This window comes from Narcine bancroftii, chromosome 7 (genome assembly GCF_036971445.1).
Source record: "Narcine bancroftii isolate sNarBan1 chromosome 7, sNarBan1.hap1, whole genome shotgun sequence".
Taxonomy (NCBI): domain Eukaryota; kingdom Metazoa; phylum Chordata; class Chondrichthyes; order Torpediniformes; family Narcinidae; genus Narcine; species Narcine bancroftii.
In genome coordinates this window covers 104127237-104154455 of record NC_091475.1, presented here as the reverse complement: position 1 = coordinate 104154455, position 27219 = coordinate 104127237, and the positions used below count along the sequence as shown (strand labels likewise).

The 27219-nt window shown below is 39.6% G+C and overlaps 1 protein-coding gene across 8 annotated transcripts in view; it reads right to left on the bottom strand.

The window, feature by feature from the left end:
* LOC138739154 (uncharacterized) overlaps window positions 1-27219 on the bottom strand; it is a 44023-nt gene that overhangs the window by 6074 nt on the left and 10730 nt on the right. For 2 of the 8 annotated variants that reach the window (XM_069890676.1, XM_069890673.1), the window contains exon 6: window positions 18550-18712. The exons of 3 other annotated variants lie outside the window; for them this stretch is intronic. The gene's annotated coding sequence lies outside the window, so the exon portion shown is untranslated. Of the gene's footprint in view, window positions 1-18549; window positions 18713-23072; window positions 23595-23732; window positions 25976-27219 lie in introns of those variants that run through there. 3 more of the 8 variants (XM_069890675.1, XM_069890677.1, XM_069890678.1) reach the window with 3 other exon arrangements.

The following is a 27219-nucleotide window of genomic DNA, read 5'->3' as shown; positions in this document are numbered from 1 at the left end:
CTCCTTGTGCCAATACCTACTATACACCTTTCTTCTTCTTAGCTAGATCCCCATATCCCTTGAAAACCAAAGTTCCTTGTGCATGTTAACTTGCCTTTAATCCTTACAGCAACATACAAACTCCTTGCACATTTCCTGAGAATAGGCCTTTCTCCAAATTAGAATCTCAACCCAAGGACCAAACCTATATCCTTATCCATAATTATCTTAAAACTAATGGAATTATGATCACTGGACCCCAAGTGTTCCCCTACATATACTTCTGACATCTTTACTGTCTTATTCCCAAACAGGAGATCTAGTATTGCATACTTTCTAGTTGGTACCTCAATATATTGATTTAGAAATCAATCCCAAACACATTTGACAAATTATTCCATGTTCTGCTCTCACAATTCCATTTTGCTTTTTAAATGCTTATCTTCTCATTTCGAGATCTGCTTTTGCAGTTCCCAATGAGGAACAAAAAATAATAATAAATTGAGTTAATAATCAAATTCTACCTTCAATATATGAAATGTTGCTATAGTATCTGGTCTGTATAAATTAATAAAATGATTGATTGGTTCTACATCCGCAGTCAAAAAACCATAAATGGCTCTCTCCCTAACATCTGCTTAATAAAATAAAAAAATACACTTTTATTTAAAAAATTGGTAAATATTTGTACATGGCATATACATTTCACCATTCACATTAAAAGGTATGTTGTTCCAATTGATTACAAGATTTGTGCAGTATCAGATTAATATTTATTTTTCTTTTTAATTATGATTATTCCAGTTATGGCAGCTACACCATGGGGAACAGAAAATATGGCTGCCATAACTTGATAAATATGTCAATTTTTTTCTTTGTTTTATCTAATTATTTCCATAGGTATGCAACTATTCACTTTAGCAGCCCATCTATGTAGAGGGAAGTTGGATTTCCAAGTAATCACAATTCATTTCTTAGCCACTGCTAAGGCTATTTTAACAAATGAAATTTGTAATTTATGACTCTGAGTCATCCTTGCAAAGATTATATGCCCAATTAGAAGAATATAGAAAAGTTTTGGGTTATAAAATAAATTGGGATAAAAGTTAAAATATGCCATTAACAGTAGGTGATTATACTCTATGTTAAAGGGATATGCAGTTTAAATGGCGAAAAGAAAGTATTATAGGTACACAATCCTTTATCTGGAACCCTTGAGGGACAATGTGTTCCAAATTTCAGATTTTTCCGGATTTTGGAAAGCCCATCTGAATTGTGCTGCCGTATCCATCCCCACCCTCTTCCAGTCACCTGGTCATCTCCCCCAAGTGCCGATCCCTTGGCTGCCTCCTCCTAGCGCTGGCTGCCTTTCCCAAGTGCTGGGCGCCAGCCAGCTCTCCCAAGCGCCGATCCCTTGGCCACCTCCCCAAGCGCCAGCCACCCAGCCGCTCCCCCAAGCACCGGTCTCTCAGCTGCCTCCCCTAAGCCCTGGCCATCTCCTCTAAGTGCTGGCCGCCCAGCCACCTCTCTCCCCACTTACAGGATTTTGGGGCTTTCCAGATTTTAGATGTCTGGATAAAGGATCGTGTACCTGTAAATATTTAGGTTACATATGGACAGTAATCTGAAGAATTTATATAAATTGAATTATTTTTACTTTAAAAGATTGAGGAAGATTTGAAAACATGGATGAATTTACCTATAATTTTAGTTGGAAGGGTGAATTGTATAAAGATGAATATATTTCCAAGGATACAATATCTTTCCCTGACATTACCAATTTTAATACCTTAAAAATGTTTTCAAGACTTAAATAAACAGGTAAGGAAATTTCTTTGGAAAGGTAAAATAACAAGAGTTTCTATCAAGAAGATAACATGGAAACACAAATTGGGAGCTTTACAGCTTCCTGATTTTATAAATTATTACCGAGTTACACAGATGAGATTTCTTGCATTTTTTTAAAAATAAAAAATTGGCATGGGTTAATATACAATTGAACAAAATAGGAGAGAAGAAAGAGTGTTAGGTCTGCTTTGTTCATGAATGAGTGAGACAAACACCAGACTGAGTCGAAATCAGGGTTCTTTGTTCTTTATTACCGGATTGTAACACTTGCAACTAACAATGTTAGTCGGAGAATGCATTCTGCCGTTATCAGCAAAATGGTGATTTTTTATACCCTTGGATACGTGCTTAGAACATCATCATATCATTACTTGTCCAATGACTAAAACTGTTGCTATCCTTTCCCTGCTAGCTTCCTGCCTCTCAATCCATCAATGTCTCTCTTATCTTGTAAGTACAAGGATGCATTCACATCTTGTTACAGCCCTGCACAGGGTAACTCCTTACACATTCCCATCTCATGATGTTTTACCTTACAAGAGGAAGAATTTACATATGTGGGAATCTAATTTGTTGGTTGCTGATAAAGTAACACCACTATTGAAAAATTTGCTTAATGTTTGGAATAAAAGAAATGATGATATCAGTGGAGGGTACATATCACCTAAAATGCCTTTGATCCAAAATTCTCTTTTAGCTTTTTCAAGAGATAGGTAGTTCTTGAATATATATGGTTTCGTAAGGAATTGTTAATGTTGAAGATTGTATGTTTATGTTAGATCTGGTGATTTGTACTGGACAACATCTTTTTGTGCAATCCAAAGATTTCTTTTCTTTCTCTTCTTCTTTCCTTTATACCTATAAAGTTTTTTTTTCATTTTGTACATTGTTTCTTTGAGGCAGTGGTTGGGTGGGAGGGAGGGGCTTCTTGGTGGTGGGGTGAAAACCATATATGTATTCAATTTGATTTTTGACATCTATTTTAATAACAATTATAGCTACTACATGTATGGAATTTAAAATAAAATATTTCTTAAAAGAAATTTGGAGTTCAGTTAGTTTATTGCTTATTTCAGTGAAGTTGCCCAAAAGATAAAGCTCCGGGTCACCCATGAAGTCCACCCCTATTATTCTTGTTAATATTTCAGCATTATGCTATTATTATTGAACATTATTCCTCAATATTTGATTCCATCTTCTTCCATTTAAATCTACTACCTTTTTCATATCTTTCATAATCAAAATTCTTCAATGGCATTATCTCACTCGTCCATATCTTTTCCATAACCTGATACACTTTCATATTTTTTGATATTGTTTGTAATTTTATCAAGGAATTAGCTGGGTCAGACATACTGTGACAGATTGTGTTATATTTTGTATAGATATGTTTTAAAGGAGATAAATAGTGGCAGGTTTTTTAGTCTAGCTCACATACAAACACTCTGTAGCAGCTACTTTGGTAGAGCCACTAAAGCAACATCCACACCAGGTTAGAACACAAGACTGCTTTGTTCAGACTTTACAGGCTTCTTTTACATACTACCTGTCCCGGAACAAGGTGGGACATGATGATGCATTTGCTGCCAATCCAAAGGACCGGGAGGTTTAAATTAAGCCCTGTGAGTGTCCTGCGCCTTCCAGCAGAAGACTCAGCAGATCAACGTGCCATTTCTCAGCATGCAGCACTGCTCACGTGCAGTCCATTAAATGGATGAGTACTCAACTGTCTGTATTATGGTACGGCATGCCTGCCGAAGAACCGCGCCAGTGATGGTTCACAATACTGCGCTGTGCATCCACTTGGCCTGCTACACCACCTCCCCCCAGAACCATTGCTAGAAACTAAAACATTAGCTGCATGCACCTTAGGTTGACGCCCTTGCTGTCTTGGCTAGGGGCACTGAATGGGTGAGGTGGGATCAACATGGGCAGGCTTGAGTCTCTCCACTACAGCTGCAAATGCCCACCAATGTCCAAAGTATACACAACCCCTTCCTTCCTAATCATGCGGAAAGGGCCCTCATATGGTTGTTGTAACGGCGCTCCTGGGACCTGCGTACAAAAACAAAATCAGCATCCAGGAGTGGTGGGGCACGTGTTTAGGGGTTCCATGCCAGGTGGTAGGAATAGGTTTGCTATTCCACATCAAAGCTGCTGAAGGATGCCCAGTTCAGAGTTGATTGTGAAATGAATGTCCCCTGGAACTGTAAGGACCATAACATAAACCATCTCTGCGGATGATGCAGACAAATCTTCCTTTGGAGCTGTGCGCACTCCCAATAGAATCCGTGCCAACTCATTGACCCTATTGGGACCGGTGAGTCCGGCCTTAAGTGCGGACTTTAGTTGCTGGTGGAAATGTTTCACAAAGCCATTGGACTGTGGATGGTACGCTGTGGTGTGGTACAAGTGTGTACCACAAAAGCACACAGAGGTGAACAGTGCTCTGTGGTCTGAAGTTATGTGCATTGGCACACCAAATCTAGCAATCTAATTGAAGATGAATGCTTTGCCTCATGTCTCATTGTCACTGGACAGCAATGGGATGGCCTCAGGCCAGCACATGAAATGGTCTATGCCTGTTAAAATGTATCTCATGTTTTGAGATATGGGCAATGGTCTGACCAGGTCCTCATGCACGTGTTCCAACCACCTGCGTATTGCCAGGAAAGGCTGAAGAGGTGCCTAAGTATGCCGCTGAATTTTGGCAGTCTGTCAGGAGGTACATATGCAGGTCCATTGCGCAATGTCTTTTTTCAGTCCATGCCATACGTATTTATTTGACATAAGTTTGACGGATGTTCTGATGGATGGATGTGTAGCTAGTTAAAAAGGTGTCACCTCCAAGATGTCGGAATCACTGGTGTAGGGTAGCCCAAAGATATGTCATAAAGTAGGGTTGGGCTGCCCAGTTGTGGTGCCACCTGTTGTATGTCCAGGTTAGCAATGGCCGTACTATATGCCTGAACATAGGGGTCCATGGCCTGTGCACTGGATAATTCAGGAATATCAATGCCAGCTTCAATATGATATACATTCGGTCCAGACAGCATATCCGCAATGAGAATGTCTTTACCCGAAACATGGCGCACATCCGTCGTGAATTCTGAAATGTTTGATAAGTGACATTGCTGTCTTACAGACCATGGATTGGTTATTTTGCTGAAGGCAAAAATGAGTTGCTGTGGTCTGTAAACGATGAAATTCCTACCCTCTAAAACATATCGGAAGTGCTGTGTCCAGATACAATGCCAACAGTTCCTGATCAAATGCACTATATTTCATCTTCGATATCTGTAGATGTCAGCTGAAGAAAGCGAGGGGTTGGTAATGACATTCGACGTACTTTTCAAGAATTTTCCCACGACCGTACTTGAGGCACGAGTGATAAGTGTCAAGGAAGCATCAGGGTTAGGATGGGTGAGCATTGATGCGTTGGCCAAAGCGACTTTGGCAGTTGTAAAGACAACCTCTGCCTCTATTGTCCAGGTAACGTCCCTGTGCTTTGTGGTCAAAGAATGTCAGCAGCTACTGGAATTAACCGGTGATAGTTTATCATGCCCAAGAATTTCTGCAGTCCCTTAACATGGTAGGTATTGGAAAAGCACGGACTGCATCTTCTTCTTCTTTGGCTTGGCTTCGCAGACAAAGATTTATGGAGGGGTAGAATGTCCTCGTCAGTTGCAGGCTCGTTTGTCGCTGACAAGTCCAATGCGGGACAGGCAGACACGGTTGCAGCGGTTGCAGGGGAAAATTGGTTGGTTGGGATTGGGTGTTGGGTTTTTCCTCCTTTGTCTTTTGTCAGTGAGGTGGGCTCTGCGGTCTTCTTCAAAGGAGGTTGATGCCCGCCGAACTGTGATGCGCCAAGATGCATGGTTTGAGGCAATATCAGCCCACTGGCGGTGGTCAATGTGGCAGGCACCAAGAGATTTCTTTAGGCAGTCCTTGTACCTCTTCTTTGGTCCACCTCTGTCACGGTGGCCAGTGGAGAGCTCGCCATATAACACGATCTTGGGAAGGCGATGGTCCTCCATTCTGGAGATGTGACCTACCCAGCGCAGTTGGATCTTCAGCAGCGTGGATTCGATGCTGTCGGCCTCTGCCATCTCGAGTACTTCGATGTGAGAGATGAAATCGCTCCAATGAATGTTGAGGATGGAGCGGAGACAACGCTGGTGGAAGCGTTCTAGGAGCCGTAGGTGATGCTGGTAGAGCCAAACAGGAGTGTGCGTATGACAACAGCTCTGTATACGCTTATCTTTGTGCGGTTTTTCAGTTGGTTGTTTTTCCAGACTCTTTTGTGTAGTCTTCCAAAGGTGCTATTTGCTTTGGCAAGTCTGTTGTCTATCTCGTTGTCGATCCTTGCATCCGATGAAATTGTGCAGCCGAGATAGGTAAACTGGTTGACCGTTTTGAGTTTTGTGTGCCCGATGGAGATGTGGGGGGGCTGGTATTCATGGTGGGGAGCTGGCTGATGGAGGACCTCAGTTTTCTTTAGGCTGACTTCCAGGCCAAACATTTTGGCAGTTTCCGCAAAACAGGACGTCAAGCGCTGAAGAGCTGGCTCTGAATGGGCAACTAAAGCGGCATCATCTGCAAAGAGTAGATCACGGACAAGTTTCTCTTGTGTCTTGGTGTGAGCTTGCAGGCACCTCAGATTGAAGAGACTGCTATCCGTGCGGTACTGGATGTAAACAGCGTCTTCATTGTTGAGGTCTTTCATGGCTTGTTTCAGCATCATGCTGAAGAAGATTGAAAAGAGGGTTGGTGCGAGAACACAGCCTTGCTTCACACCATTGTTAATGGAGAAGGGTTCAGAAAGCTCATTGCTGTATCTGACCCGATCTTGTTGGTTTTCGTGCAGTTGGATAACCATGTTGAGGAACTTTGGGGGGCATCCGATGCGCTCTAGTATTTGCCAAAGCCCTTTCCTGCTCACGGTGTTGAAGGCTTTGGTGAGGTCAACAAAAATGATGTAGAGTCCTTTGTTTTGTTCTCTGCACTTTTCTTGGAGCTGTCTGAGGGCAAAGACCATGTCAGTAGACCCTCTGTTTGCGCGAAAGCCGCACTGTGATTCTGGGAGAACATTTTCGGTGACACTAGGTATTATTCTATTTAGGAGAATCCTAGCGAAGATTTTGCCTGCAATGGAGAGCAGCGTGAATCCCCTGTAATTTGAGCAGTCTGATTTCTCGCCTTTGTTTTTGTACAGGGTGATGATGATGGCATCACGAAGGTCCTGAGGCAGCTTTCCTTGGTCCCAGCAGAGCTTGAAAAACTCATGCAGTTTGGCATGCAGAGTTTTGCCGCCAGCCTTCCAGACCTCTGGTGGGATTCCATCCATACCTGCTGCTTTGCCACTTTTCAGTTGTTCAATTGCCTTATATGTCTCTTCCCAGGTGAGGACCTCATCCAGCTCTAGCCTTAGGGGCTGTTGAAGGAGCTGGAGCAGGGCAGATTCTTGGACTGAGCGGTTGGCACTGAAAAGAGATTGGAAGTGTTCTGACCATCAGTTGAGGATGGAGATCTTGTTGCTGAGGAGGACTTTGCCGTCTGAGCTGCGCAGAGGGCTTTGGACTTGGGGTGAGGGGCCATACACAGCCTTTAGAGCCTCGTTAAAAACTCCTGAAGTCGCCAATGTCTGCGCTGAGCTGGGTTCGTTTGGCGAGGCTAATCCACCACTCATTTTGGATCTCCCGGAGTTTGCGCTACAGATGGCTGCATGCGTGACGGAAGGCTTGTTTCTTCTCTGGCCAGGACAGTTTTGTAAGATGAGCCTGGTGGGCAGCTCGCTTCTTTGCCAGCAGCTCCTGGATTTCCTGGTTGTTTTCGTCGAACCAGTCCTTGTTTTTCCTGGAGGAGAAGCCCAGCACCTCTTCAGTAGATTGCAGTATGGTAGTCTTCAGCTGGTCCCAGAGGGTTTCAGGGGAGTGAGGCGGATTGCATCCTCGAGCTTTGCTTTGAGGTTTGCCTGGAAGTTTCCTCTCACTTTGTCTGACTGCAGCTTTCCAACATTGAACCTCTTTCCTGGGGCTTTACTGTTCCTGGACTTTGGCTTGAAGTGAAGGTTGAGCTTGCAGTGAACCAGTCGGTGGTCAGTGTGGCATTCCGTGCTGGGCATGACCCTGGTGTGGAGCACATCTCGTTTGTCTCTTCTCGCACCAGGTCGTAGTCCAGGAGGTGCCAGTGTTTGGATCGGGGTTGCATCCAGCTAGTCTTCAGGTTGTCCTTCTGCTGGAAAAGGGTATTTGTAATGACAAGCCGCTGTTCTGCGCAGAGCTCCAACAGGAGGCGCCCGCTGTCGTTGCACTTGCCGACACCATGCTTGCCCAGGATTCCAGGCCAGGTTTCTGAGTCTTTGCCGACGCGAGCATTGAAGTCGGCAAGGATGACAACCTTGTCGGCTGTAGGGGTACCTTGCTGGATAATGGAAAAACATCATTGGCTGTGATCTCATGTCTCAGAAAGTCGATGGTGGATGTAACAAATATACATTTGCTACAGTTGATGGTCATACTGAATTCCTCCAGCCATTGGAACAGGCAGTGTAAATGTAGGTGGTGATCCTGTTCAGTCTGACTGGCTGTGAGGGTATCATCCAAGTAGATGTAAGTGAACTCTAAATCCCTGCCCAAAGCATCCATAAGCCGCTGGAAGGTTTGAGCTGCATTCTTCCACCCAAAATAGCATTCTTAGAAATTCAAAAAGTCCGAAAGGAGTAATAATTACCATTTTAGGAATGGCATCCGTATGAACCAGGATCTGATGGTATCCCTTGACAAGATCAACTTTGGAGAAAACATGGCAATTGTGCAAATGGGCAGCGAAACCTTCTTCATGAGGGATAAGGTATCTGTCATGTGTAGTTATATAATTGCACCTACAGTAATTGCCGCAGGGTCTCCATCCATCTGTTTTCTTGGGTACCATGTGTAATGGTAATGCCCAAGGACTGTTGCAGTGCTGAATAATACCTAATTCCTCCATTGCAGTAAACTCTGCCCTTGTCTGCAGCAACTTATCCAATGGAAGATGAAGAGCTGTGGTGAAAATTGGTGGCCCTGAAGTGTCAATGGAATGGGACACACCATGGGCCTTTTTGGAGGTATTGAAATTAGAAGAGAGGATACTGGGAAATTTGTTGAGCAGGGTAGCCTAGGCATCTTTGTGCAGGACTGAGTTGCAAAATTCTCACTTTGCTGCATACCAGTAGGTATGTTTGAAAAGTCGTGGAATGAACCAATTTCCTCTGCTTCACACCTACTAGCAAGTCATGGGATCTTAAAAAATCTGCACCCAAAATGGGCTGTGCAACAGAAGCCAATACGCAATTCCAATGGAATGTCCAACCTCCTATCCCAATCGTGACCCGTTGTGTGCCAAAGCTGGGAATGGTAGTTCCATTTGCTGCTTGAAGAGCTAGGTGTTTGTTTGTTTTTTAAAAATAGGTAGGGGGGAGCAAACTGACCTCAGCACCTGTGTCTACAAGAAACTTGCGCTTAACACCATTGTCTTGAAGAGATAATAGGCCAGTATTTATGCCAGATGCCGAGGTCACTACTGGCAACTGGCTTTTTCATTTCCTGCCTTTTTCTCTGTAATATGTACATGGAGGGACATATTTATGGGCATAATTTCCCCAACAGCAATGATAAAAACACCATTCTCGCCACCCGTCAGCACGTTTCTCCTTCTTTGACTGAACTGCGGATGCACGGAGGATGGATCTGTTGAGGAAACAGGCTGTATGTGAGCAGACTCTTGCATTGGAGTATGAGCTGTCAGCCTCCCGCACTATGTCATGGGTTTAACAGAAATCCATGTTAGCGATTGGTATGGCCACATTACCCAGGTGTTTGGACAGGAATAGTGTCTCAAAAAGTAAACAATGAGAATGACCATCCGCTAATGCAAGCATCTTATTCATTAGATCAGATGGATTCCTGTCACCCAGTCCCTTCATATTTAAAAGCTGCATGCCGCGCTCATGTCTAGTGAATTCTAGCATGTCCAGGAGAAATTGGAGGAACCTGGTGTACTGGTTCTCCGCTGGGGGATGAGGAACAAATTCACTTACTCAAAATGTTGTAGCAGCGTCCAATGCACCTACTATGTGCCAGAATTTTGTGTCCTCTGCCGTTATGCCATGAAGATGAAACTGGGTTTCAGCCTGATTACGTCATACCCGAGGTTGCTGGGTCCAGAAAGGAGGCAAGTGTAGTCCTACCGCATTAACTGCATCGTGATGGCAGCTGCTGCTACTGTAGTTGTGTCCATGATAACTGTAGATTCAAGTTTCAACTGAATCTTTCAGTCAGGGTCACCAATTGCAGTGGCTGCTTTGGTAGAGCTACTAAAGCAATGCACAGACCAGGTTAGTCAACACAAGACTGCTTTATTCAGAGTTTACAAGCTTCTTTTATATACTGCATGTCCTGGGTTCCATAGGACAAGGTGGGACCATTATGAGTTTGCTGCTGATCCATGGCACCGGCAGGTTTAAATTAAGCTCTGTGAATGTCCCGTACCTTCCGGCAGGAGACTCAACAGATCAAGATGTCATTCCTCGGCACGCAGCACCACTCATGTGCCGTCCATTAAAAGGGTGAGTACCCAGCTGTCCATATTGTAGTTTTACACAGCTGCTACAACTTCAACTTTTAAATGCCAGACCTCTGCTCAAGCCAGACAGTTCAGGCTCTGGGTGCCTTTACAAAAACTTTGAAGAATGCCTATAAAGACTTCACAAGTAGGTGTTAATTCGTCATGTTGTGGAGTAATGGATTGTTGTTTTGGAAAGCAACAGATGTTCCCACAGAAATTTTCTCACTAAAGTATTCAAATCTTTCAAAAATTTATGAGGAATCTTACATGGAATAGACTGAAACAAATATTGAATTCGGGGAAGATATTCATTTTGATACAATTCTGTGCAAAGATAAAATTGCGAGAATATCATTGCAGAAGTTAAATTGGAAATAAGCATTAGGAGATTTACAACTTCCTAATTTCCAAAATTAATATGAATCAGTTCAGTTAAAATTCATTAGTAGGATGTTTCAAGTGGACAGTCCCTTCATATGGGCTAATATTGAATTATCTCAGATTGGTGAAGAGGATGGATCAATTTATCTATCGATAGAATTCTCAATTATTAAGTAATTATAATTAACTAGTGCTAAAACACTTGATGGAGTTATGGATTAATAAGAATGAAGCTAAATCTTAGAAAGATTATTATCAACCTTAAAAGATAAACATTTATTCTGAAACAAAGGTGTATATCTAGATAAATCACCTTGAATCCCAATACTTTTACTTCCCTCTTCCCAAATCCTTATCAAATAAGATAAAATAGGAGATTTATAGCCATTAATTAATTTACTATTCCATTTCTAAATAAAATAATCTCTTCTATCCTCTCCAATTCTCTTCAATTCTATATCTAGACAGGTCACAGGACTATGTAAATCAAATATTCTATTTATAATTTTCATTTGAGTGGCATTATAATTATTTTTTAAATTTGGAAGTTGCAAACCATCTAACTCATATTTCCAAGTTAATTTATGCATAGAAATCTTCGACAATTTTCCCTTTCATAAAAAATTCCTAACCATTGCATTAAAATCTTTAAAAAACCTCCAGTACATTACAAGGAATATCTTGAAAAAAAATACTGAAGTCTAGGAAATATATTCATTTTTATACAATTCACTCTGCCTACTAAAGTTAACGGTAAATCTTCCCATTTATTCAAATTTTCTTTTATTATAGACACTAATGGTCGATAATTTAAATCAAATAATTGACTTATACCTTTATTCACTTTAATACCTAAATACTTAATATAGTTGGACCATTTAAACCTATCCCTTCCTTACAACCAGAGTAATCAGCTTCCGACAATGGCATAAGTTCACTCTTAACCCAATTCACTTTATAACCAGATAACTCCCATATTGCAACAATTTCTCCTGTAAGACCTTCAAAGATTCTTTTGGATCAGTCAAATATACTAAACATAATCTGCAAATAAACTCATCTTATTTTCCATCAAACCTGATTTAATCCCCTTTATATTCCTTTCCTGTCTTATTAATTGTGCTAAAGGTTCAATCACCAATACAAACAATGCAGGTGATAAAAGGCAACCCTGTCTGGTAGATCTCTCCAAATTAAAAGATTCAGATAAGATTCCATTCATCACAACTTTAGCTTTAGGCTGTTTATATATTGCCTTGATCCAACTTATAAACATTGACTCAAACTGAAATTTCTCCAATACTTTAAATTAAAAAAAAATCCCACTCCACCCTATCAAAAGCTTTTTTGGCATCCAATGATAAGACCACTGGAAAGTTGGATATTTATTTATTAAACTAATTAATTTAACCACATTATCCACAGAATATCTGCCTTTAATAAAATTGGTGTGATCAATTTGAATCAACTTTGGCAAATACTGTGCCACTCTATTTTCCAAGATCTTAGTCAGAATTTTATAGTCAATATTCAATAACGAAATTGGCCTATAAGAGCCCGGATTTTAAGGGTTTTTATCTTTTTTAAGCATCATTGAAATAATTACTTGTTAAAACAATCCCAGAACAGATGGTGTATCCGAAACTTTTTGGAAAACTTCCTCAAACACTGGAAGTACTGGAAGTACTAAATGTTGAAACTTGTTATAAATTTCCACAGTAAACCCATCTTCTCCCGTAGATTTACCCTTCAGCATTGAATTCAAAACCAACTAATTTTTCTTCTTACGAGCCCAAAGGACCCCAAAACCCAGCAGCAATAGAAAGGTAAATGTTTACCACTCAGGAAATTTCTCGTAGGGATTCCAGAGAGAGATTTGTTGTTTCAGGACTTCCACAACTGAGGTACCACCATTAGTCACCTCAATGTCTTGCGTCTCTCTTTCTCTCTCTCTCTCTTTCTCTCTCTCTCTCTCTCTCTCTCCTGACCATCTCCAACAAACAATAGGAGTTAGTCTTCTTAGTCAAGCTGTTGTTTTTAGGTAAACAAAACCCAGGGATGACTTTTGAGTGAGCACTTTGCAGAAAGGTCAGAAGTCTCATAAAAATGTTCAACACAGCCGACCTGACGCCAGTCCAAGTCAATGGTCAATTCATTTCATGACATTATTTCAATTAGCATCTACTTCAGAACTGTGCACAGCATTCGCCATAGTTTCTGTAAAATCACTGAATATGAATTCTTCAGTATTTCAAAAAACATCAATTTTAAAGTGTGTGTATGTATGTAATCTACTCTAATTTTACCAATTTATCTCCAAAACATTCCATTACACTCTCAAAAGAATTGGTTTCTCCAATTGGTCCCTAATCCAACCATTCAACATTGGTAACTACAATCTACTTAAAAACTCCAATATTTTATTCTCGTCCTGTCTTACTTCGTAAGTGTATAATTTTTTTTATATAAAACTCCTTGTGCTGAATGTCTGCCAAGCTGCCTGTCTCCCCTCTGGAGAGCCTTGCTGTACTAACATTGGCTGTGCATTATCTCTACTGTTAAGGACACTCCCCTTGGATATAACTGTATATGCATCTATTGTCTTTCATTATTGTACCATGAGATTCTGCTAATAAAAGCCATGATTATTGTTTGACCACATCGTCTTTGCCTACTTCATCAACTGGCACTTCAATTTTATTAGCAGAAATGGATGCAGCACTCAAGCCAGAGCGGCTGATAACCGACCAGTCTGCCCCGAGGGCCAGAGAAATTTTCAACCACTGGATTGCTTGTTACAATAACTACATGGCTTAAAACAACGTGGTCGATGAGGCGATACAGTGGGGCCACCTGAACTCCCTGCTGGGTGAGGTCTCTTTTGCCATAATGCAAGGAACTACCACTTGGACTATAGTCTGGGAACGTCCAACTGCTTACTATGCAGTGCCACAGAATGTGGTGCTTGCTTGACACCAGTTGCTGACTAGACCCCAGAAACCCAGGGAAAGTGATGCTACCTATGCACTGGCTCTCAAATCACTGGCAAATGAATGTGATGTCAGGGCAGTCAATCTGCAACAACACCGTAATGCCTTGAAGCTGAATGCTTTAGTCAACGGGATTGACTCGAATTACACCTGACACAGGCTGCTGGAGACGGAACCCTTAACCTACGACCGGGCAGTCACTCTAGCCAAAGCACTGAGAAGTGCCTTGCAGTCCAGTGAAATGCTAGAAACCAAAAAGAAAACATCCAGGAGTTCTGGAACCCCGAAGGAAAGAAAAAGGGGAACACCTGAAAAATGCTACTTTTGTGATAAGAGCTGGCACCCTAGACAGAAGTGCCTGGCTCGATTTGCTACCTGCAGCTATTGTGGGAAACTCGGCCACTTTGCTAAAGGGTTTAAGGCAAAAAGTACTCCCACTGATAAGATGAAGAAGAGAAGCACCAAGAAAATGTGTCCTGGAGCTGCAGGAATGGAAGACAACTATGAAAAGGGTGAATCTTCAGACGAGCAGGCTGAATCGACTTCAAGTGACAGCAAGGTGAGATCACCCGAGATAGCTCAATTGACTCCAAAGCTTGGGGGATGTTACGGACTGGAATGATCGACTATGAACGGGGAAGTGAATGGTGAGACTCTCAATTGTCTAATAGACTCAGGGAGTGCTGACAGCTACATCCACGAGAGAATTGCCAGAGCCTTAAATTTGCGGACCGAAAGATACCGATGGCTTGTAGTGAACTTACAAAAACTGTACGGGACAAGTATAAAGTTACTTTAAATTTGCAGGGACATTGCTTGGCTGATTAGTGGCTCTTTATTATGCTGGAGCTCTGCACCCCGGAGGTACTGGGGTTAGATGTTCAATCTCAGATGAACAGTATAGAGTTAAATTTCATTGGGTCACGACCCACACTTACCATCCCCCGCGCTAGTTACTGCGGTCTGTCCACATTAAAGATCAAAGCTCCCTCCCTTTTCAGTGATTTATCCCCCGAGTGTCAGCCAATTGCCACTAAGATCCATTCTTACAGCAAAGATGATCGTGAGTTTATCAAAGCTGAGACCCAGAGATTGCTTGAAGAGTGAGTAATTGAACCCACCCAGTAAGAGTCCATGGCAAGCCTAGGTGGTAGCTGTGAAAAATCACATTAAGAAATGACTGGCTATTGACTACAGCCAGACAATCAACCATTACACTAACCTGGATGCCTACCCCTGCCACGCATCAATGAAATGATTAATCAGATAGCGCAATACAAATTGTACTCTGCTATCGACCTCAAAGCAGCTTAACACCAAATCCCCATTAAAAAAAAGGAACGACCTTATACAGCCTTTGAGGCTGATGGGGGATTATACCAGTTTAAAAGGGTACCTTTTGGAGTCACTAATGGTGTGTCTGTGTTTCAGAGGGAAATGGATAAGATTGTTAGGACGTATGAGTTACAGGGTATGTTTCCCTATCTGGATAATGTCACTATCTGTGGGAAAACACAAGCTGAGCACGACAACAACTTAAAGAAATTTTTAGCAACAGCTAAAGAACTCAACCTTACATTTAACGAGGGCAAATGTGTGTTCAACGCGACAGAGCTACCCATTCTGGGCTATCTTTCCTACTACTGCAAATGGGTTTGGGACTATGTCATGAAAGCACACCCTCTTATCTTTTCCTCTCTCCAATGGCCTTGAAGGCTTTTGAGAGAATTAAAGCTGGTATTGCCAAAGCTGCACTCTCGTCCATTGACGAGGATGTCCCATTCCAAGTGGAAAATGATGCCTCAGATTATGCCTTGGCAGGAACCCTTAATCAAAAGGGCAGACCTGTGGCATTCTTCTCCCGCATGTTATGCGGACCAGAACTTAAACATTCTGCCATTGAAAAAGAAGCCCAGGCTATTATTGAAGCTGTTCGCTACTGGAGACACTTCCTAGCCGGCACAACATTTACTCTTGTCACTGATTAGAAATCTGTAGCTTACATGTTCAGTACTAAACACAAAAGTAAAATCAAGAATTTTAAGATGGCACGCTGGCGAATAGAACTCTCAACTTATAATTATGAGATCCAGTACAGACTGGGCAGGATAAATGATCCCTCTGACGCATTGTCACGATCTGCTGCTGGTGCTCAGCTGGAGGGGCTAAAAGAGATCCATAGCAGACTGTGCCACCCTGGAGTCATGAGATTCTTTTACTACATAAAGGCTAACAACCTTCCTTACTCTCTGGAAGAATTCAGGAAATTGATTAAAAGCTGTCTTGTTTGCGCAGAATGCAAACCACAATACTTCAAAGCTCCAGAGGCCACTCTCATCAAGGCAACCCAATCTTTTGAGAGGATTAGCTGAGATTTTAAAGGGCCGTTACCTTCCAATAACAAAAATGTACATTTCCTTAATGTAATTGAGGAATATTTCAGGTTTCCCTTTGCGATACCCTGCCCTGACATCTTGTTAGCATCTGTCATTAAGTCACTTGACAGAATTTTCAGCATTTTTGGTTTTCCCAATTACATTCATACCAATAGAGGCTCAGCATTCATGAGCACTGAACTGCGGCAAGCCCTGCTATGGAAGGGATTGCCACCAGCCATACCACAAGCTACAACTCTCAGGGCAATGAACAGGTCGAAAGGGCTAATGCTACAGTCTCAAAGTCTCTTAATCTTGCTTTAAAAACACATGGTTACCCTGTTACCCAGTGGCAGGAGGTGCTGCTTGAGGCATTATGTTCTATTCGGTCATTATTGTGTACTGCAACAAATCAAACACCTCATGAACGTATGTTTGCCTTTCCTAGGAAATAAGGAACTGTGATGGACTGGCCAGCCTGTTTATCTGAGCCTGGAACCATGCTGCTGAAGAGCCACACTTGGGTGCATAATACAGACCCCCCTAGTCCAACCAGTTCAGCTACTGCATACTAACCCCAACTACGCTCATGATAACCCTAATCCCGGACGGGAGTACTGACACTGTACTCCTAAGAGATCTGGCCTCGTCTGGTTCTCGCCTTCCTAGCACCCCTACTCAGAGGGAGCCTGATAGTTTGGACTCACTCCCCCAGCCTGAAACCCCTAGTAAACTTTCTGATGGCGATGCCTCATGCTGGTGATTCTGGAGCGGGTCCAGAAGCCATTTCTTCCCACACTACAGACCCAGGACCTGTAACACTTCCCAAGGTTGCAAAGGAGCCACCTATTTTGAGACAAAGCACCAGAATTCGTAAACAACCTGATAGGCTGACATATTCTTAAAACATCTCATTATATTTCAGTTGCTTGCTAGATACTGGTGTATTTTGGCTGTTAGATTATCTCAAGGCCAAACATGTATCGCTTGCTTCAGTCTTTCCTAGCAGCTGTCCTTTTGATTTTAACCCTTCTTCTGCCAGGGAGAGACTGTGGTGAATGTCTGCCAAGCTGCCTGTCTCCCCTCTGGCGAGCCTTGCTGTACTAACATTGGCTGTGCATTATCTCTACCGTTAAGGACACTCCCTTTGGATATAACTGTATATGCACCTATTGCCTTTCATTATTGTACCATGAGTTGTACCATGAGTTTCTGCCAATAAAAGCCACATCGTCTTTGTCTACTTCATCAATTGGCATTTCACTTCTTAAACTGTTTATTAATATCTTGTGGCCTATAAGACACTTCTGAAATTTTCTTAACTGCTTTTATCATTTTAGACATTTGCTCAAATATCAATTGCCATGCCAATACTTTGTGTTTTTTCCCCTAACTAATATTTCTGATTAGATCTTTGTAATAATCGATCAACTGTATAAGTTTGTAATGTATTATATTTCAATTTCATAGAATCCAAAGTAATTTTCTTCTCTTTATTAATTTTACCTTCTATAACTCTTTTTTCCACAGCACTAATATCTTGTTCAAATTTTTCAGCTAAATACTGCTTTTTCAATTTAACTGTAAAACTAATCATCTGCCCCCTTAAAAATGCTTTAAACATGTCCAACAGTATAAACTTGCTGCTCACCGAATCCCTATTTATATTAAAAAACTGATGAATTTGTTCAGTAATAAATTTACAAAATTCCTCTTTTTTTGAGAATAAAGAATTAAATCTCCAATGATAAGGACCATCTCATCTGTTCCCACATTTGTCATCGAGACTAAAGAATGGTGAGACAAAATCCTAGAATTATATTCAATCGACACTATATTATGCAGTAACTGATTCAACATCAGAAAAAAGACAATTCTGGAGTAAGTGTCATATTGAGCTGAATAATATGAATAATCTTCCTCCATATGTCAATTAAATTAAACTCCTTCATCAAAAACAATAACTTCTTAGCCATATTTTTATGAAGCTTTACATTGTCTGACTTTTCCATCAATGGGTCCAAACAACAATTAAAATCACCTCCCATCATAATTTGATCCTTAGCATCTATCAGATTGAGCAAAACATCTTGAAAAATAATCTCATCATCTACATTTGGTCCATAAATATTAACCAATGTCCAAGATTCTGAAGAAATCTTACAATTAACTTTTAAAACCCTTCCAATTGCCTCATATACTGACTCCAAAGCTCCTATGAATTAAAATCACTACCCCTGTAGTTTTCAAATTAACCTGTCCTACCCAATCTCTTATTAATTTTTGAAGTTCACTGTTTGTTAAATGTGTTTCTTGAAAAAACACAATATCAACCTTAAACTTCTTAATATAATTTAACACTTTCTTACATTTATTCGGATTATTGGGCCCATTCATATTAAATGTAGCAAATTTCGACATCGCTTGTTCCGATTCCATGGTAGTCCAAACTTCTTCTAAATTTACGGATTGCTTTAAAATTGGTATCTTCATTGTTTGTGCTCTGGTTTTCTTCATGCTTGTATTTAATTACTTGTAAAAACAAAGTTTGAGAACTTCATATATTTAAAGGGTGCTACAAAACAGGCATTTATTCAAATCTGCTGGGAGAGATGTTCAAACACGTCTCTCCCCTATGACTGCTTTGAATTGAACCTTTTTTTTATCATTTGAAAGGTGAAGGAAAAATATCAAATCCCTAATCACACACTTTTCTGTTATTATCAACTTAAATCAATGTTGTATGATTATTTTGGGAGACAATTGCATTTACCTAAAGAATCTAAACTTGAAATGTTGGTCCAAGATGGAGGGAAGAAGGGTTTTATTTCAGAAATGTATCAATTACTCAGCAGAAAATGTGTAAGATTGAGCTGCATAAATCGTGTCTTAAATGGGAGAAGGACTTGGGAGTTCAGTTTGAAAATGATCGTTGGAGGAACATTTGTAGAGATCCTATGAGAAAGTTAGTAAATGTTAGGTACAGACTGGTGGCATAATTTTATACACATATATTTGACCCCAAAACGTTTGATAAAATATAAGCTGAGTGCTTCAGATCGGTGTTTTTGGTGCAATGATCAATATGGTCTTATTAGGAGTTAGGGGTTTTTGGTATAGATTAAGAGATTGTTTACAAAACATTTTAAAAATAAAATTCCCTTTAGACCCAAAGATCTTTTTAATTGGAGATGTTAGTGAAGTGGGCTTGATACATAAATTCGATAAATTTCAAATGGGATTTAGCTTTAGCAGTGGCAAAGAAATGCATAGCTATTTCATGGAAAGATTAAATGGAGCTTAATTTACAAAGATGGCATTTGGAAATAAGATTGTGTATTCCAATGGAGAAGATAACATGATTTAAGGGATAAATGTATAAGGTATAGTTTGGTTCATTATAATTTTATTCATCAATTATATTTGACTCTGGAGAAATTAAAGTCATTTAAATATGTTTCTTCAGATTTATGTTTTAGATGTCATAAGGAAGTGGGTACTTTTTTTTAACTTTTGGTTTGGTGATGTGAGACGGTTAAACCTTTTTAGAATAAAATCAAGAAATTTTTTTGAGGTTATGTTTAAATTTAAAATTCCACTTGATCCTATGATATTTTTATTGGGTCATATTAAAACATTGAGTTTGGAGTTAAAATTAGATAAATTTCAAATTGCTTTTTTAAGGCTAGCTTTGTAGTGGCTAGGAAATGTCTTGCAGTTACATGGAAAAATGAGACTAAATTGAATATTCAACGATGGCATGTGGAGATGAGATCATGTATTCCTTTAGAGAAAATAACATATAATCTACAAAATAATTATTCTTTCTTTATTAAAACTTGGAGCCCGTACGTAGAATGGATGTGATTAAATTATTAAAACATTGGTGGTATGGTCCCAATTCATGGCATATAATTGAATGTATTGTTTTAGTAGATCTCATTTCTTTCTTTCTTTTTGTCTTTTGGGGAAGTTTAAAGTGGGGTGGGAGGGATAGGGTTGGGGTGGGGAGTTTAATGGGATAAAAAAACTATGCATTTGATTGTATTTTGAATGAATGATTTATTATTGTATATAAAATTCTCAAAAGGAAAGCAACAGATTAACGGACTCAGAAGATTGGGTCCTATTCCGCAATTTGAGTGCAGTTTGCTGTTCTTAGAGGGCGAGAGAGAGAGAGAGAACAGTTCTGCAGTTTTACCCTCAGCAGTAACAACTGGGACTGGAACATGACAAGCTGGCAAACTTGAGGAAAAATGCCATTTTGAAGTCGGATTTTGAGTTTTTTCAGTCTGGTCAAAGCCCTTGTGGTCCATACAAGAGGAGATGGCTGGCTATATAATGTTACACTTGAAATAAGGGAAACAGAAAAGGAACTCTGGTGACCTGAAAGAAAGAGGTTATCATCTGGAAAACCCTGATGGGGCAAGTTTCTTCGGCAAGACACTTAAATGACTGAACAGGAGGAATCAGTTGTGGGTGTCCAATGAGCAACAAGTCTCTCTCTGAAAACTGACAAAAACTTTACTGAATGGTAACCATTTATCTTTCAAGCACCAAAGCCTGGTGAAGTTCATGTTAAATTCTGTGCACAGTATAAAAATTGCCTGATACCAGTGAACTTGGAGGAGTGAGAAGTGAGATTGGACTGTGAATCAAAGAACTTTGCTGAACTTATATACATACACCTTACATACATGTGCACTTAGAATTAGAAGGGGGTTAAGTAAGTTAATAGCAATAAATTGATGTTTGATCCTGTTTTCATGTTTAAAGATAACTAAAAGCAACTTTTGTTGAGGTAACCATTTGTCTTAGTGAATTTCTATTGCTGCTGGGTTTTGGGGTCCTGTGGGCCCATAACATTATGTAATAGCGCATCATCGGCAAATAAGCTAATTTGATGTCCTTCCGGTCCAACCTTAAAGCCCTCAATATCTGGCTCTCTCCTTATAATCTCTGCCAGTGGCTCGATAGCTAGGATTTTAAAAAAATGCCAGAGACAGAGGACACCCCTGTCTACTTGATCTACTCAAGGTAAAAAAAAAACACTGACATCTGATTATTAGTTATAATTGTGGCTTGTTGTTTTTGATAGATTTCTTATCCAATTTATAAATTTTCTGCCTATACTAAATTTTTCCAATGTTTTGAATAAGAAAGACCATTCTAATTGATCAAATACTTTTTCTGCATCTTAGGAGATAGTTATACTTGGATTCAACTTCAGTATTATATAAAATAGATTACGTAGACAATTTGAAGGATGTCTTCATTTGACAAATCCCACCTGGTCTGTATGTATTGATTTTGATCGATATTGTCCAAGTCATTACAATATTTTATAATCAGCATTCAGGAGTGATATAGGTCTACATGATGAAGTTTTTAATGGGTCTCTACCTTTCTTCGGTAGCACTGTAATTATAGCAGTTGTGACTGATTCCAGACGGTCTGGGTCTCCACCAGTCAGTCCAATATATCCATCATAAGAGACATCAATAAATCTTTAAATTGTCTATAGAGTTCAGGAGGAAACCCATAAGCCCATCCTTCCCCTAGAGATTTGATAGCCTGCAATGTACCCAAAGCTTTCTCGATTTCTTCTCTTGTGAAAGGGGAATCTAAATCAACTTGTTGTTTATCTTCTAATTTTGGAGTTAAACATTTGTTAAAAATTCTTCCATTTCATTTTTATCTCTTAATAATTCTGATTTATAGTTTTTTTAAAGTATTGTTTAAAATATTATTTATTTCTTTTAGATTATATGTTATAATGTCAGCCTGTTTTTATTGCATTTATCATTCTAGATGACTCTTCTTCCTTTACTTGCCAAGATAAAATTTTATGCACCCATTCTCCTAAAGTTAATGGTGAATGATCTGATAAAAGTCTTGCCAAATATTCAATTTTTACACTCTACTTTTTAACTGGGAAGACATTAAAAACATATCAGTCCTTGATGTGAATCATGTACCCTTGAGTCTCTTTCTACAGGGTTAAGCTGCCTGCAAACTTCATTCAAATGATAATCAAACTTCATAAATGATAATGTCGATTTTGCAGCTTTTGCCTTTGTTACTGTTCTGATTGAGTTATCCAATATTGGATCTAGAGATAAATTGCAATCTCCTCTGACCAGTATATTTTGTCTTCCTTCTGCTGTTTTTATGAAGATATCTTTCATAAAGGCTTCATCGACATAATTTGGTGCATATATATTAAAGTCCATGAATCTGCATAAATTTTACAATGTGCCATTACAAATTTTCCAGCTTTGTCAGTTAGTTTCTCTTCTATTATTACTGGTATATTTCTATTATACAGTGACCCTGCCCACGGTGACGTGAAGAGGAAATCCCGAAAGCCTGCAATAAAAGCCCTAGAATCATTCAAGAAAGAAAAAATGCTCCCTTTAGAACCATCTTTTATAGATACTCCTCTCCAGGCCGGAGTCTCCACCCTTTTCACTCTTTTCTGAGCTCTCCATGAACATTTCAATAAAATTTCCTTTTCAACAATAAATAAAAGACAGTTTTAAAAAATAAAATGTTTACTTAGTCCCATTTTAAACACTCTTCACCTTAGGCAACCTTAGTATTTTTATAAACCCACAGGAAGTCTTCCACCTCGTTCTTAGTCTTGAAAAATTGCTGATTACCTTCTGCTATTTCAACCCTTAGAGTGGCGGGGTATATCATCAAATTTTTGGAATGCAATTATCTTTTTACATCAGCAAACTCCTTCCTTTGCTTAATCAAAGTAGCATTAAAATCTTGAAAAAAATAACACTTTTTCATGGTCAGACTTGGGCGGACCATTATTTTGCTGAAAGTATTCATATTCTGTTCCCAGAATTGTCTCCCATTCCCGGTAACTCAAAAGTCTTACCAGGACTGGTCATGGTCACTGATTTCCAGTTTTTCTAAGTCTGAGCATCTGGTGAGCCCTTTAAATATGTAATTTTTCTCTGAATTTGTGATCTCCCAGCACTCATGGGATCTATGTTTCAAAAAAGTTCACTGGCTCTCTTTCTCGATTCCTTCTTTCAATCCAATAATTTGAACATTATTTTGTCTGCTAAAATTCTCCATGTGTTTGATCTTGTCCAGCAGACTTTTTCTGTCTGACTCCCATTTCTTCACATCTTTTTCAAAAGCTTTCAGCTTATCTTGTGTCTTTACCAAGTCTACTTCTGCTTGGTTGATTCTTTCCATTAAGTCTTCAACATTTTCTTCAATTTCAGTCATCCTTTCAGTCGTCATTTTCGATGCCTGCAAATCAATTGCTCAAGTTTTTCAGTTTTTCCAGGATATATATATGTTTAGTTCTTGTCCCGACTCCCCAGCTCTGCAGGAGTCCACTGGTCCCGAGGCCACTCTTAAGCCCTTTTTGGGCTTTCGCTCGATTTTCCTGGTTGAGTAAAAATTTGTCAATCCTGCCTTGGTCTCTTAGTACTTATTTGGTCCATTTTTTAGTAAAAAAATTCTTAATTTTAATATTTTAACATGTCTAAGTCCTTCGCATGTTCATGCCACCCCACCCCCCCCCCCCAATGTCAACAGATTTTGACCTGAATTTAAGGTCTCAAAAGTATATCTGGCATATAAATTGTCCCCCATTTTTTTAGTGATTTTTCAGGGTTTAACGACTTGACTTATACACTGAAATGTATGGTAATTTTAATTTCTACCTTTTGTACTTCAGATCATGATAAAGGTCAATACCTTATGAGGCAACACAGTTAGTGTAGCAAACTATTGAGGTGGCACAATGGCGTAGCGGTTAGTGCAACACCTTTACAGCACTATTGATCGGGACGGACCAGGGTTGGAGTCCTGCACTGTCTGTAAGGAGTTTGTATGTTCTCCCCATGTTTTTGTATTTTCCCTTTGTCTCCGGTATCCTCCCTCCATTTGAAACGTACTGGGTGTAGGTTAATTATGTGTAAGTTGGGCTGCTCAGACTTGTGGGACTGAAATGGCCTGTTACCATGCTGGATATCTCAATTTAATTTTTTTTTTAAATTACTGACAGTAAATCTGAATCTGAAATCAGTTATCAATTTAAATTAGCAAATGTTCTATTACTGAATTTAAAAATTGCCCACTGACCTCTTTCCAAATGAGTATGCATTTAATTACAGTCATCAAAGATTATTAACTTTGCTATAATGATGTTTACATTAAGAATTTAAATAGTTAAAGAAATGTAACCATCTCACATCTGCAGGAATTAAAGAAACTGCTTCATCAGAGTCTTGTCGGGTGACTATGTCTTCAGTTATCCGCAGTGAACATCATTCACAATACCTTCTCCTGTTGGTACCATTCACAATACCTCCTCCGATCATCCTTTGTCGGTTTGGCTGTGCTTCTCCTCTTGCTCTTTCATTCCTTCTCCCTAGCATTACCTGCTTATTATTCAAACCTCGAAGAGGGCTCAGCCCCACAATATTGGTCACGTATCATATCTTGCCCTGGATGCTGAAAGATGTGATGAATTCCTGCAGCATGGACATGTTTTGGCACGTTTAAATCCTTCTTGCTTTAGCTCCTTCTTTAGGACAGGAAAAAGGTTGTTGTATGCAATTAACATTGCTGCTTTCACCAAAATCTCTGCAACTTGCGTTGGTCCTTTATTTGTGGTCAGCAGCTTCAATTATATCAATATTGCTTAATTTATGTCTTTCACTAGTCCTTGGGAGTTGCATGTTTTTTTTCCTTGATGGAGCAGGGGATGCAAAACTAATGAAGGAGCAAGGTGTATATGCCTCATGGTCCTCTTTTGTATTGATACTTTTGCCCGCAGAACGAGGCATGGTGTACATAGGTGTTGGGTTGCTTTGTGAGTCGTCTTTCATTTGAGGAGCATCAGGTATAAAATGCTGTATTGAATACTGTACTGCCTTTGGAAGACATTCTTTGCAATTTATACCCCTTTCCTTCACATTCTGATTCAGTAATTGTTGTTCTATAGTAATGAAGGACAGCTTTTTGTGGGGAACATGTATGCTAAAACAAGATTTTAGCTGGGATGCAATTAATTTTCTTGATCGTGGATCTCCGCAGATATGCTCAAATTTTTTTCTGTAAAATGTGAAATTCCGGTCTCTTTTTAATTTCACTGTCAATAAAACTTATTTCCATAGGTATATTTTCTATTTTAACTCCATTTGTTTTGATTGCTGGAGAGACGGGTGGTGCTATAGGAATCATTAATGCAACTGATTCTTGGAAAGGCATTGTTTTTCAACAGAGGTGAGTAATGTATTTGTGCTTTAAGTTCAGCTCCAGACTAGCAACAACCACCTGATCAATAAAAGGTATGTATGATGATCTTGGTCTTTTAAATCCTTTGCCTGGTGCAATTGGCTTCAGAAATGGTATTTTTTGAAGTGATATTTCTGAATTTGGAGAATAGGCCATCTGTTTTATTAAACCAAATTCAAGCCTATCCTTCCATTCTGCCTGCTGGTGTTCAGCAGGAAGATCCCCCTTTCCCACATATTCAGGTTTTGGGAGTCCAATACATTGTTTTTTTGGTTTTGATTGTAAAACATGGGGTAGGTTGACAAACCACATCTTTGTCAGTTTTACCTTGATTTTTTTTGGCAGTTTTAAACTTCTTAGCAGCCATTGGCATAATATTTTGAAACATTTTTCTGCATTGCAGTTCGTCAAATATTTTAAGATTTTCTTGTGTCAATAAGACACATTTCTGAACAAGTGGATCTGAGCAAGAATTGGTATTTTTCACCTTTGCACATTCTTCCTCCAACTTGTAGATATCACCTGGAGGAAGATGAGAAGAAAATGCTACTTCTGAATTCGATAACTGAATGGTTTCATTTGTCTTGAATTGTGAAGATGGCACTGAATATTTCTCAGAATTATGGCTACCATATCTAGTGGGTTTACGTGTGGAACCTCTTCCTGATGAATCTGTATTTTTGTCCAAGGACTTATTATTAACAAAGCACATTTCATCAGGAGCTGTCTGTGAAACACTAGAAGTTCCCCATATTACGTCAGAAGAAAATTGTTGAGATGTATTTGTTCCAACTGACGTGTACCTACTGAGCAAATCCTGCCTTGAGAATGATTGTTCAGAAGCAATACTGAGTGTCCAACTACTTTCAAAAGTATTATCTTGGGAAGTGTGAGAAGTTGATCTGGACTTTTCATCACTTAATTTTTCAGATGTGACTGTTTTCTAACAGCAATCGCAACCTAGATAATCCTCAAATATTACTTCAAAGGAAGTTTCTTTGATTGCTTTGTTTTCATTCAGATCATCTTTGGCTTCTTCAAACGTTAATTCATTAGATGTCTGGGTTGCATCAAGGTGTTTTCTATTTGCAACACAGAGAAATCTATACACAAGAATTAATTCTGCTCCTTTCAATACATATTAAAACAACATACTTCCATACCATAAATGTTCAGATCGTCATTTAATAACTGGCAGTCTTCTGGAGGGTGAACCAATCAGTGCCTGCTCAATATCACAAGCATGAGTCAAACCAGAATGATGCTGCACTTCATTTAAATTGACAATCTAGCTAGGCATTTCCACTGTTGGTATACAACTGCATATTTAGCGGTTCAGAAATCATGTGGCTCCAGCATATACAAACTTGCTGCTAGCTTAATGCTAGCTTATGTTTTCACTAATCAGGAATCTGATATTCAAGTTTAATTTTGATTTCATAAAATTAATTTTGAAAAGAGTGCCCAGTTGCTGCAATATGAAAATGGACAGGTTAGTGCCTGTTGCACGACATGCTAATTCTCAGACATCAGACCTCACTGTGAAAACTGAACACTTGAAAACATACAAGACATGTGTATGGGCACGCTGCTACACTAATGGAAAGAATAGTAAGAAGGGACAATTATTTCAAGCACCATCACAGGAAAACAACAAGGTATGACAGCAACCTACCGGTAAATTATTCTTAATTTGATGTCAGCATGGGTGTGGGGCATGGAATTGAAATTGTTGGCCACTGGGAGGTCCCAGATATTGCAGCTGA